The sequence below is a fragment of the Petaurus breviceps genome, unplaced genomic scaffold (assembly GCF_028583685.1).
Source record: "Petaurus breviceps papuanus isolate PSGF00001 unplaced genomic scaffold, PetGlider_PUasm1.0 38, whole genome shotgun sequence".
NCBI lineage: Eukaryota > Metazoa > Chordata > Mammalia > Diprotodontia > Petauridae > Petaurus > Petaurus breviceps.
The window spans coordinates 91,105,346-91,119,439 of NW_027186304.1; the positions used below are offsets into that span (position 1 = coordinate 91,105,346).

General features: G+C 38.2%; 1 pseudogene; it reads right to left on the reverse strand.

The window, feature by feature from the left end:
- Positions 1-1,738: 1,738 nt before the first annotated feature.
- Positions 1,739-2,728, reverse strand: LOC138170180 (WW domain-binding protein 2 pseudogene; annotated as a pseudogene).
- Positions 2,729-14,094: the final 11,366 nt, after the last annotated feature.

Genomic DNA, 14,094 nt, shown 5'->3' on the forward strand with positions numbered 1-14,094 from the left:
CATCCCCTTTATTCCAATTCTTTGCCATGTTTAGGGTCATTTAAAGGCATTTGGAAGTGTTTATGGGAGAGCTCAGGTGAGTCCCTGATTTTACCCCACTATTTCATCTCTGTCTCTCATCATTTCTTTCTCTGGAGGTGGATAATATGCTTCACCAATAGTCCTTTGGAATTTTCTTGGATCATTGTATTGCAGAGAATAGCTAAGCCATTCACAGTTCTTCATCAAACAATATTGCTGTTGCTCTCTATAATATTCTCCTAGGATGTTCACTTTACTTTGCATCAGTTGATGTAAGTCTTTCCAGATTTTTCTGAAAACATTCTGCTTGTCATTTCTTATAATACAGTAATATTTCAGTACAATCATATACAGCTTATTTAACCATTCCCCAATTGATGGCCATACCTTAGAATTCCAATTCTTAACTACCACCAAAAAAGCTCTATAAAATTTTTATACAAATGTGTCCTTTTCTTCTTTTTGGATGTCTTTGGGATATAGACATAGCAGAGGTATTGTGAATCAAATGGCATGTAACATATTATAGCCCTTTGGGGTTAGTTCCAAACGGCTCTTCAGAGTGGTTGAATCAGTTTATAAATATAGTGTATTACTTTTCCAGTTTCCCCATATCCTCTCCAACATTGATTATGTGTTGTTTTTCTCATATTAGCCACTCTGATAGGTATGAGGTGCTACCTCTGAGTTGTTTTAATTTGCATATCTCTGATCAATGGTGATTTAGGGAACTTTTCCATATGTCTATACATAATTTTAATTTCTTTTGAAAACTGCCTGCTCATATTATTTGACCATTTATCTCACATTAATATATTAACTGAATTTTTGTTCAAGTAAATAGGGAGTTCTCTTTTAAATAATAATCTGGCCAGTCCAAGAGGAAACCAAAGGAAATTAGTGCATCCAGGGGAGAGTCAGCAATCAGGCATGAAACTTAAAGGAAGAGATGAGAACTGATTTGGGACTGACATCAAACGCCTTTTTACTCAGGACTAAGCCAGGCCCCAAGTTTCATGGAACACTGGGCCCCAGGTACACCTTATTTCCACCTAGCGAGGAGCCCTAAAGAGAGTGAGATAAGACGTGCAATCTTCAGCTCCAGGTCTAGGCAACCCCTCTGTGCACAGGATGGAGCCTCAAGACCTTCTAAAAGCATGAGTTAGGAATACAGGGGAGCAAAGCGAACCAATCATTTCTATCTTTTCTCCCCAGCTGAATGGTCTTCCTTTTATTCGCTCTCCACCAGTCCTATGCATTGCAGGCTCACGACCAAATCTGTAACAAAGTGGTGAGGATATAAAAGGAAAGATAGTAGGAGTATGAACAGGTGTGACACCCCAAAAGGGATGGAATGGAAAAGATGTGCACTCTCGAGAGCATGCCACTATCCAATCTTATGGTCACACTGTAAACCCAGACTAGACTTCACAGCTGGAGATTAGGGTGGTGACAGAATTTAGGCAGGTGCTGGAAGGGGAGTAGGGGATGAGTTCAAGCCACCTTCCCAGCTCTGGGAGCCAGATATACCTCTGCTGATCTAGGCTAGAAGGAGCTACAAGTATAGTCCAAAATGAATTAAAAAATAAAGAGTGCTGGGTAGGAGCTGAGGAGCTGATCAGGAACAATCCTCTCCTTTATGGGAAGCTGTGTTAATGCAATAGGAGTAAAATGGAAATGGTGACTCAAGTGCAAAGTCCCAATGAGGAAGGCTGAAGAGAGGTGTCAATGTCTCTAGGACAGCTGGAACTCTCCCAGGTTACCCCCCTTCTCTCCATGACTATTACTGCTAACGACACACAGGCCTGGAGGAAAGGCCAGCTCTGACAAAAGCCTCCTCACCAACTCCAAACTCAGCTCTGGGGGAATAAGGGAGCACATGAGTGATGAGGAGACTGCAGGTGCATCTATTGGGTTTTCTTGTCTTCTGGGGGATAGTATGGAGGTGGTGGAGGCTGGTCTATGGGCATGTAGACATTATGGGGATTGACAGGGTTGTAGTAGGCACTGGCAGCAGCTTCAGCAGCTTTTGCTTCAGCTGCAGGAATAGATGGCACATCAGGGCCGCCAACAGGTGGCTCCATAGGTCCAGGATATGGAGGTGGGGGGGTGCTGCATGTACCCTATGGCCCCATCCATCATTGGGGTTCCTGGATAAAACTCAGGTGGAGGTGGTGCATAGGGATAGCTTGGAGGGTTTGGGTACATTCCATTGGCAGCTGGCATAGGAAAAGCATAGGCTCCATTGGTCATGTAGGAGTACCCATAAGCTCCATTGGGGACTTCACCTCTGGAGGCTTGGGCAGCCACCTGTAGCATTCGCTGTCCAAACTCAATGGCGCCCCCTGCTACAATGGTCAATCTATACACAGCTGATCCTTCCCAGCCACCTCCTGCTTCAGCCTTCACTGTTCCTCTGATGTAATTTGCACCAAACACGGGCTATTTGATCTCATAGTCCTTCATTAGGTAAAACAGCATCATGAATGACTGCATGGAGCCCTTTCCCTTGGACAGAAAAATAACTCTGTAAGGAGTCAAATAGAGGCTGCCTTTCTTGGTGATCCATGTCACTGAAGGAGAGCTCCACATGATCGTAGGTCATTAGAATATTCTCTGTGTTGTTGACAATTACTCCGCTCTCCGAGTGGTTCCTGTTGAGCTCCATGGCCAGCCGGCACAGACACCCCATTCCAGAGTATTTGACCATTTATCAATTGGAGAATGATTTGTATTTTTATAATTTTGCCTTAGTTTTCTACATATTTGAGAAATGAGGCCTTTATTAGAGATACTGTTGCAAAACTTTCCCCCGTTTTCTATTTTCTGTATAATTTTGGTTGTATTCATTTTGTTTGTGCAAAAGCACAATAATTTAGGTAGTAGAGCCAAGATGGCAGATTAGAAACAGAGATCTGCAGGAGATCTCCACCAAACCCCTCCAAGTACCTATAAAAATGAGTCTAAACAAATTCTAGAGCAGTAGAAGTCACAAAATGACATACTAAAGCAAATTTCCAGCCCAAGACTATCTAGAATGTCAACAAGAAGAGTCTATCACAACTAGCTAGGAGCTGAGTGCAATCCAGCATGGACCACACCAACACAGACAGGACTGGAGCAGGCCTCAGGGGACTGAATCACTTGCAGTTGCAGTGGTTTCCAGACTTCTCAACCCACAAATGCCAAGGACAACTTCAAAGGTCTCTCACCTGGGTGAGACAGGAGATTGGTCTGGCCATAGCCAGAGCCCTAGCCCCAGGGCAGCAGTAGCCACTGCCACAGTGGTGCTTGCTTCTGCAGCTTTTGGCCTACAGACCATGCGAAAATGAAACAGCTGCTCTGGGTGGCAGTCCTGGGTTGTGGTCCTGAGGCAAGGGAGAGCACTGGCATGGCAGAACTTGTGGCAGAAGTGGAGAGGGAATCCTCCTCACAGTTCCAAGGCAGAAAAGGGCACTTGTGATTGTTTAAAGACAAGAGCACAGGAAATGAGAGTAGTAAACACCTTTCCTTTGATCATACCATTATGAAAGAACAGAAAATTTATAGGTCCCTAGAAATATTTCTGAAAACAACTACACAGAACCACTGAAGCTTGGGTCGGTAGACCCTCCACTTAACAAAGATCTCAAAAGTCATATAATTGGCTGGGGAAATGAGCAAACAGGGGGGGAAATCAAACTATAGCATCTTATTTTCTTAGTGAAATGGTATTTACTTACATCCTTGGTGACAAGGAAGATCAAAAAATACAAGAAGAAGAAAACAAAATCAAAGCTCCTGCATCCAAAGTCTCCAAGAAAAATATGAATTGATTGAAGGCCATGGAAGAGCTCAAAAATGATTTTGAAAATCAAGTAAGAGAAGTAGAGGAAAATTTGAGGAGAAAAATGAGAGTGATACAAAAAATGCTGAAGAAAATAGCACCTTTAAAATTAGACTTACACAAATGGCAAAAGAGGTCCAAAAAGCCAATGAGGAGAAGAATTCCTTAAAAAACAGAATGGGCCAACTGGAAAAGCAGGTCCAAAAGCTCACTGAAGAAAATAATTCCTTAAAAATTAGAATGGAGCAAATGGAAGCTAATGACATTATGAGAAATCAAGAAATTATAAAATGAAACAAAACAATGAAAAAAATAGAAGACAATGAGAAATATCTCATTGGTTTAAAAAAAACTGACCAGGAAGATAGATCCAGGAGAGTTAATTTTTAAATTATGGGATTACCTGAAAGCCATAATCAAAAAAATAGCTTAGACATCATCTTTCAAAAAGTTATCAGGAAAATTTTCCTGATATCCTAGAACCAGAGGGCAAAATAGAAATGGAAAGAATCCACTGATCACTTCTTGAAAGGGATCACAAAAGGAAAACTCCTAGGAACATTGTTGCCAAATGCAGAGTGCCCAGATAAAGGAGAAAATATTAAAAGCCACCAGAAAGGAAAAAAAAATTCAAGTATTGTGGAAATACAATCAGGATAACACAAGATTTATTATTTTCTACAATAAGGCATTGGAGCTTTTAGAATATGATATTCCAGAGGTCAAAGGACATAGCATTAAAACCAAGGATCACCAGCTATTCACCTATTTTTTTCCAAACAGTTTATATGATATCAGGAATAATTTTCCTTTAAATGCTTGGTAGAATTCACTTGTGAATCCATCTGGTCCTTGGAACTATTTCTTAGGAAGTTCATTGATGGCTTGCTTAATTTATTTTTCTATAATTATGTTAAGTATTTTGTTTCTTCTTCTGTTAATCTTGGGTAATGGATATTTTTGTAAATATTCATTTATTTCTTTTAGATTCTCAAATTTATTTACATATAATTGGGCAAAATAATTCCTAATTATTATTTTAATTTACTCTTTATTGGTGGTGAATTCATCTCTTTTATTTTTGATATTAATTTGATTTTCTTCCTTCTTTTTTAAAAATCAAATTAACTAATATTTTATTGTTTTTTTTCTCATAAAACCAGCTCCTAGTTTTATTTATTCATTCAATAGTTTTCTTACTTTCAATTTTGTTAATCTCTCCTTTGATTTTTAGGATTTCCAATTTGTTATTTAGTTGTGGATATTTAAAATGTTCTTTTTCTAATTTTTTTAGTTGCATGTCCAATTCATTGATCTGATATTTCTCTATTTTATTGACATAAGCAATTGGAGGTATAAATTTTCCCTTGAGTACCACTTTGACTGCATCCCATAAATTTGGCATGGTATCTCATTGTCATTTTCTTTAATGAAATTATTGTTTCTGTGATTTTTTTTTCCTTTGGCACATTTATTTTTTAGGATTATATTATCTATTTTCTAATTAATTTTTAATATACATTTCATTTCCCATTGGTGAATGTAATTTTATTGCATTATGATTGGAAAAGAACATATTGACTATTTCTGCTTTTCTGCATTTTGTTATGAAGATTTTATGTCCTAATACAAGGTCAATTTTTGTGTTACTTCTTTGCACTGCTGAGAAAAAAGTATATTTCTTTCTGTTCCCATTCAGTTTTCTCTAGTAATTTCTGCAGATATTTATTCACCTCCTTAACTTCTTTCTTGTTTATTTTTTCATTAGCTTTACCTAGTTCTGATAGTTTTATTGTCTATTTCCTCTTACAACTCATTCAACTGTTCCTTCAAAAATGTAGATGCTAGGCGGGGCTAGGTGGTGCAATGAATAGAGCATCAGCCCTGGAGTCAGGAGGACCTGAATTCAAATTTGGCCTCAGGCACTTAACACAAAACTAGCCATGTGACCTTTGGCAAGTCACTTAACCTTAATTGCCTTACCTTCCCCCCTCCAAAAAAAAAAAGCTAAAATAAATTACATGCTATACCATTCGTTGTATATATATATATTTAGTACTGATATTACTTCATTGTCTATTGTGCCTTTCAACAAGATATAGTTTTGGTCCTTATCCCTTTTTAATTAGATCTACTTTTACTTTTGTTATTTCTGAGATAATGATTGCTTCCTCTGCTTTCTTTGCTTCAAGTAAAGCATTATACAATTTGTTGCAACCCCTTACCTTTATCGTGTGGGTGTCTTTGTTTCAAATGCATTTCTTTTAAACACCATATTGCATGGTTCTGTTTTTAATCCATTTTACTCTCTGTTTCTGTTTTATGGGTGAGTTCATCCCATTTATATTTATGATAACTGTATTTCCCTCCATTTCCTTCTCTCTCTCTCTCTCTCTCTCTCTCTCTCTCTCTCTCTCTCTCCCACTCCCTCTCCCTCTCCCTATCTCTCCTTTCTCTCCTCTCAAATGTTTTACTTCTGATTACCACTTCTTCCATTCTTCCCTCCTTTTTATCAATCTCTGCCCCCCACCTTCTATTATCCCCATTTCTTTTCACTCCCTTATAGGGTAAGATACATATCTCTTTCCAAATGCATGTGTGTATTCCTTCTTTTAGCCAATACTGATGAGAGCAAGGTTTAATCTTTGCCCACTCCACCTCCCATCCTCCTCCATTATAACCCTTTCATGCTTCTTTTATGTGGGATAATTTACCTCATTCTATCTCCTCCTTCCTCTTCCAGTACAATCTTCTTTCTTATTTTATTTTGTTTTATTTTTAAGTATCATTACATCAGTCACCTCATATCCACACCCTCTGTTTAAGTAAACTCTTTCTAATTACCTTTAAATTACTACATTTCTTAAAAGTTGTAACTATTATCTTACCATATAGATATATAAAGTTTAACCTATTGAATTTCATATGTTTTCTTTCTTGTTTCTTTTTTATCTTTCTGTTCTCCTTCAGTCTTTTATTTGGAAATCAAATCTTTTATTCATCTCTGGAATTTTAATTAGGAATGTTTAAAAATCCTTTATTTCATTAAGTGTCTATTTTCCCCCCTGAGAAATTATATTCAATTTTGCTGGGTAAATTATTCTTGGATGTAATCCTAACTGCTTTGCCTTCCACTATGTCATATTTCAAGCCCTGTGGTTCTTTAATATGAAAGCTGCCAAATCATGTGTGACATTTGAATTATCTCTTTTTGGCTCTTTTCTTGATCTATGAGCTCTAGAATTTGGTTATGATATTCCTGGGAGTTTTAATTTTGGGATCTCTTTCAGGTGGTGATTGGTGAATTCATTCAATTTCTATTTTGCCCTCTAGATTTAGTACATCAGAACATTTTTCCTTGCTAATTTTTGTAGGCTGTTTTTTTATCATGCCCTTCAGGTAGTCCAATAATTCTTAAATTCTTTCTCCTGGATTTCTTTATTTTCCAGGCCAGTTGTTTTTCCAATTAAATATTTCACATTGTCTTCTTTTTAAACTTTTATTAAAGTTTTATTGTCTTCTCATGGAGTCATTAGCTTTTACCTACTAAATTCTAATATTTAAGGAATAATTTTCTTCAGTTTTATACTTCCTTTTCCATTTTGCCAATTTCATTTTTATGAAGTTATTTTCTTTAATGAATTTTTGTATGTCCTTTTCCAAACTGTTGATTCTTTTTTTCATGATTCTCTTTTCTCTCATTTCCTTTCCCATTTTTTCTACTTCTCTTGCTTCTTAAAATCTGTTTTCAGCTCTCCCAGGAGTTCTTTTTGTATATAAGACAAAATTACATTTTTCTTTGAGGCTTCACATGTAGCCAGCAACAGCGTCAAAACTATTGTCTTCTTCTAGGTTTGTGACTTTATCCTCACTGTCAAGTTCCTTTTCTTTGTTTGCTTTTTGTTCATTTTTCTGTATCTTTAGTGACTTACTCTTTTTACATGTGAGTTGGTCCTGCACTGTCTCAAACTTTTTTTTTTCCCTGAGGCTCAGAATCTTGCTTCCAACTTTTACTGGGATTCAGGAAGTAGCTCCTTGCTTACACTAGAGAGTATTTTCCCCTTCTGGCTTGTACTAGGGGGTAGGACTCCCTGTTGACCTCCCCATGGTGTGAGGTTTCCCTGTTGGTCTGCCCCAGAGCCAGGATCTCACTCCAGGGTTGCTATGGAAACAGTCTTTCTGTTGGTTATCCATGCGGGAGGGATATTGCTGTTTGTCTTCCTCAGGAACAAAGCTCTGCTGCTGGGTTTCTGTGGAAGTTGGGCCTCTCTGGAGGAAGACTCTGGGAGTAGGATTTCACTGTTGGCCAGCCCTGGGGTGGATCTTCACTACTGGTCAACAAAGGGGTCAAGACCTGGCTAGTGGCTTGTGCTGGAGCTCCTAGGTTGGGGGCTTGCTCAGCTTTAGAGACTGCTGCCTTGCCTAGGAAGCTGCTGGTTTGAAGGAGGGCAGAGCTTTTCTGGTGTATTGCCCCAGACTTGGAACCCTGCTGTAGCCCCTCTGCTATGAGTGTCACTGATGCTGCTCTTGGTCTTCACTCCTCTTCTTCCCTAGTGAGACAGACCTTTTATCCTGTGCTAATAAGTTACTTCTCTTCTTCTAGATCAGTTCTGAGGCTGTTTTCAAGTTCCTTTGAAGGGAATTTGGGAGGGCTTCAGGGGATTCCTTCCTCACTCCACTATCTTGGCACAAGAAGTCCCAAACAAAACATTTATTACTATGTACAAAGGACTTATGATTATACTATGAGCTTGAGACACAAACAGATAAGTAAGACAAATGCTACTGTGAAAATAATCATATTTTAAATCAAGAGACAACATTTGGGGAAGGTTTCAACTACAATCCAGGTAGAGAACCCTATGGCACTTAGGGCACAGTGACAAAGTTGATGTTGATCCCACTACTTTAATGCCTTCACTTGATGTAACTATTCCCAGAAGTCTTATGTTCAGAGTCCTGGACTGTCACCATCAGATCCTAAGGAGTGTGCTCAAGGTGGTAGATGTGGTTTGATTTGACTGGAATATGCTGTTGCCTTTTATGTCTCCCTTAGATTCCACTGCTGCTTCATCTAGGTTGGCCTGCATGCTCCATGTATGATAATTCATTGACATTTGGTAGGATTGACAGAACCCTTTTCCAAATTTGTTTCCCCCAATGATTGCAGTGAAGGCTAGATTGGCAGCATAAATGGTGCTCTGAGGGGAGGGGGTCCTTCAGTCCCAGAACTCCTGTGTTTACCTAAGCAAAACATTTATTCAGATGGCAGAAAACTGAATTCCAAAGTCAGACAGCTAAATCCATCATAGTAACAAAGAAGTTAAAAAGCCATAACACCACAGAGAGCCATAGCATCCTTTAGCCTTCCCACAAACCAACATTTACTCACAAGCCTAACTTTCCCTCCTATGCATTCTCTCCTCCCTCCATCTGTAACTGCTCTAACTCCCAGCTTCCTGTGGGTTCTGCTCCACCCTTCAGCAAACTTCTCACATCACAAGTTCCATGTGATTACATTCAGACTATTAGGGGGCAGGGTATATCTTCAAAGCAGGGAAGCTCTTCAAATTCCCTTAGGCTTATTAAAGGGAAGGGAAGATCTTCAAATCCCTTTCCCATAACATTTGGCCCTAAGATCTTTCATATCCTTTACATAGCAAAAATAATATTAACAATACATTTCATGACATAGGTTAATGGGAGTTTAGGGATAACTTGCTGGGGTAACTGGTATCATTAGAACTTTATAACAATATAGCAGAGATAACAGAAAATAAGCACATAAAACAATATCTTAGGGTGGGGCTTCGGCACAAGCAACCCATCTTTCACCTCTCAAACAAATCAGGCTCAAAACCTGGGGTAAGGCTTGAAGGTCTCTTCTCCATAGCTACTTCCAGTTGAAATAGAATGTAAAGTTGTCCCTACTCTAAGACGTCCCATTTGACACATCAGTTCTTTAGCTGGCATCCAGAGTTTGGTCAATGCCAGGTACAGAATGTCCCATTAAAAAGGTCAGTTCTTAAGCTGGCATCATTAAGGTTGGTCGATGCCAGGTTGCAGGTGGAGGGTTCTAAGCCTGTAGGAAACAAATCTCATGAACAAGTTCATCAGGTATAAAGCCAAAAGGAAACAGATATAGGGTCAGTCATGCTTCTGGAGTCCATGAACTCACTATGATAGCCTCATTCACAGTAGAATATGTGAGTTAAGGGTACAATTTGATCATCATCTTCTCCTGAATGAGCAACAGTTACAGTATTATCTTTCCCATGTGCTGTAATCTCCACAGCCTTTGTAACACCATCTGGCTTCCACCTTCCCCATACTTTAGCTCCCAATTATATTCTATTAGTTGAACCAAACCCTTCAGTTCCTGTGACAGTTATTTCTGAAGGAGAGGCAGTTCTCACAAGGGGTATTGTTTCACAAGGAATAATATTCACCTGAACAATTCTATAATTCTTACAAAACTGGATGGGTTCTTCACCCAGGTTTTAGAATGTCACAATAATTTCTCCTTGATAATTAGAAACTATTACTCTAGCCAAAACATGTATTCCTTGAGCTGCTAATTGTGATTTACATAATATCCATCGAAAATGACTTTTAGGGATTCTCATGCATATTCCTGTAGAGACTTTTCTTATTTCTTTTCTATCCAACCAAAAGTCCTCTGAAAAATGTAAATCATATTCCACTGAACCAAATATTCCTGCATATGGTGCTGGGACACCTTGCCTCACAATCCAATACTCAATATTTGGGATCTTATATGTTTGTTGTTTTGTAATTTGCATATTTGGGGGCATGATTCTATCCAGAGGTGTAATTTCTCCCAATGCTATGTTATTCAAATTATGTGAAGCAGTGAGCAAATTATCTTTCTAATGTTGATACAAATTATTAGAACTTAATTTCCTCAACTGTTCTTTCAATAATCCATTCATTCTTTCAATTAACCCAGATGCTTGTGGATGATATGGAATATGATATACCCATTCTATATTATTTAATATACAATATCTCTTCATTTAATTACCTTTGAAACATGACCTGTTGTCACTTTGAATCTGCATTGGAGTTCCATAATAAAGACTCATGAAATCTACAGTTTTGCAGGTGTTTTTCTGGGTTGCATTCTTATAAGGACAAGCCACTAGTACACCTGTATAGGTGTCAACACAAGTACAAACAAATCTGCATTCTTTATCTTGGGGTAAGGGACCAATATAATCTATCTGCCAAATTTGGACTGGAACTTTTACCCGCTTGCCATCTCCCCAATTACTACCCAAGGAACAGTTAATTCCTTTTTTCAGTTGACAGATTCCTCTGCTCTGTTTTAACAATCAATGAGAGACACTAATACCTCGGTCTTATAACCCTTTGTAGGGTTAATTTCCAACCCTTTGCATTTCATATGCTCAATTAAAAGTGTCAAAGTCTTCTCCACTTTTTTACATTGTTTCCTTGTATAATATCATCTATGTGGTGGGTAAGCTGTATACCAGGTAGCTCTAATTCATCCAAATGTTCAGCCACAATCCTATGACAAATAGTGGAGCTATGCAGATATCCTTGTGGAAAGTGGATGAAAATATATTGTCTGCCCTGCCAAGTGAAAGCAAACTGGTCCCATTGTTTAGAATCTCTTGGGACAGTAAAGAAATCATTGGCTAAAACAATAACTGAGTTCTAAGTCCCATCATATTTCTGGATACTTTCTATTAAGGTGACTATCTTGAATAGCAACATACAAGGGAGGAGTCACCTTATTCAGTTGTCTATAATCTACTGTCATTCTCTGTGTCCAATCTCATTTCATAGTGGCTAGACAGGATTATTCAATCAAATGGTTGTAGGGTCTTATACTCCTGGCTCATCATGTTACTTTATAGTATTAGTAAGTTCATCTTGTCCATCTGGCACACAATACTGCATTTAAGTAATTACTTCAGAAGGTTCAGGTAAAGTGATTGGGTTCCTTTTAATTTTTCCCACTAAAACTGTATTAGCTCCTATCTTCTTTACTGTAAATTGACATGTTCCTTCAGGTAAATACCTCTCAACATATCTATTCCAATGATGTATTCAGAAATTGGTTCAATGACTACGGCATATTCTTTCTTAGGTAATGGTCCAATTTTCATAGTTTAACTTATCTGGCTGATATTTCAGCGCATCCCAGGCCGGTGATAGTGCAAAAACAATCATGGGCAGATCTTCTGAGAACTGCTGCTATTAATAACTTTTAAAAATCTAATCACATATTATAGTGAACTCTCTATTTATTCAGCAATAAACTAAAGCAAACATTCAAGAAATAACCTTTACAACAATATAACATGACTGGGGTGGCTAGGTGGTACAGTGTGTAGAGCACCAGGAGGACCTGGGTTTTGATCCGGTCTCAGACACTTGACATACACACACACACAAAATCTAACCTTATGACCTTGGGCAAGTCACTTAACACCATTTTCCCTACCCTCCCCCTCCAAAAAAAAAGCAAAAAAAATATAACATGACAACTTATTATTAAGGGGGCCACATAGTCTTTTTTTTTTTTTTTGCCTTTTGAAGGGCAATTGGGGTTGTGACCTGCTGGATCGAAGCCCAGGTCCTCCTGACTGTAGGGGCAGTGCTCTATTCACTGTGCTATCTAGCCACCCTGTAAAGTCTTCTTTCAATGGACAGAATGCTTCATTCTGACAAAGTAACATCAACATAGACAGGACAGACATAGTGCTGAAATTACAAGCATTCTCCCTCTCAGTTCTGCTTGGTGCTGGCTTGTGCTCAAGCTTTTCTCTGCTCTGCTCCTTCCTGTTCTGCTATTTCAGCAAGCTCCTCCCACCATGGGCTCCATGTGATATGTTAGGCCTATTAAAGGCAGAGAAAGTCTCCAAACTCCCATAGGCCTTTTAAAGGCAACTCAATATATATTGTTTCCAACAAAGACTTGACATAATCAAAGGTGAGCCTCAAAGGCACTTGAATAGCTGAAACAAGCAGCAAAATATTACTTTGCTTGCCATAACAGATGGTGATGGGAGTTCCATGTTTTAATTTATTTGGGTTCTACTATAAGGTCATGGTGATGTTCTTCTAAGTTGCCTGACACATACTGCCACCTATCTCTTCTCCAGGGTGCCCTGGCATTACATCTGGACTGTTCTTTATGCTTTGGGTTTATTTTTTAAGTTATATTATGCTTTTTTTATTATTGAAACAAATATACTATAAGAAAAGAAGAGACATACTATAAACTTAAATATTGAAACAAACACAAAATAAGAAAAGGGGAAAAAAGTGTATCATGTGCACAGCAGAATACAAGAGAGGATTCACAATATATAGCAATCAATTTCCATGTCAAGAAAGCCTATGTAATAAATATTATGCAATGTGTTGAAAACTATCCTTATTTTTTTTATAAGTTTTCTTTCGTTCTCTGTTGTGGACTTTTTACTTTGTTCTTTTTCCCCTCTTCCCCTCCCTCCCCCAAAGGCTACCATTAAGCATGGATACACACACACACATGCATACATATATAGACATATACTTTCCCTAACATCCTACTTTTGATCCTTGATTTTGTTTGTGTATATCCATTATTTCCAATCCCTCCTAATGCCTCTACTTTACTTCTACCCTCTACATTGTCCTATTACTCAACCTACCCCCCATTCCAAGGATCCCTCCCTTGTCCTCCCATTCCCGATTAATCTAACCACCCTTCTATACCCCTCTTTAACCTATCCCTTCACCCTTCCTTTATAGACCCTTCCCTTATCCTCTCCCCTCACTATCTCTTTACCTTTTTATTTGTTCTGAATTTAGAAAAATTTTATACTCTTCTAGATAGGTATGTATTATTCCCTCTTGAACCCAATGCCAATGAAAGTAGATTTCCAGAACTAACAGCCCTGTCCCCCTCATCTAATTCTTCTGTGGTGTTTCTTCCTCTTGCACTTCATTTGTATAGAATAATTATTCTTTTTAGCTGTCCCTAAAAAGTTTACTTTATAAAGTCATATCATACTTGGGTCTACCCCAATTTTTCTTAAGAACTACCCAATTACTCATAACAATCTTAGACATGCATTTTATATTTTACATACATAAAAGGGTAAATAGTCTGTCCTTATTGAGTCCCTTGTAATTAGGTTTGGGTATGTACCTTATATTTCTCTTCCATCTTCTATGTCAAATCTTCTATTAAATCAGGGTTAGTTTTG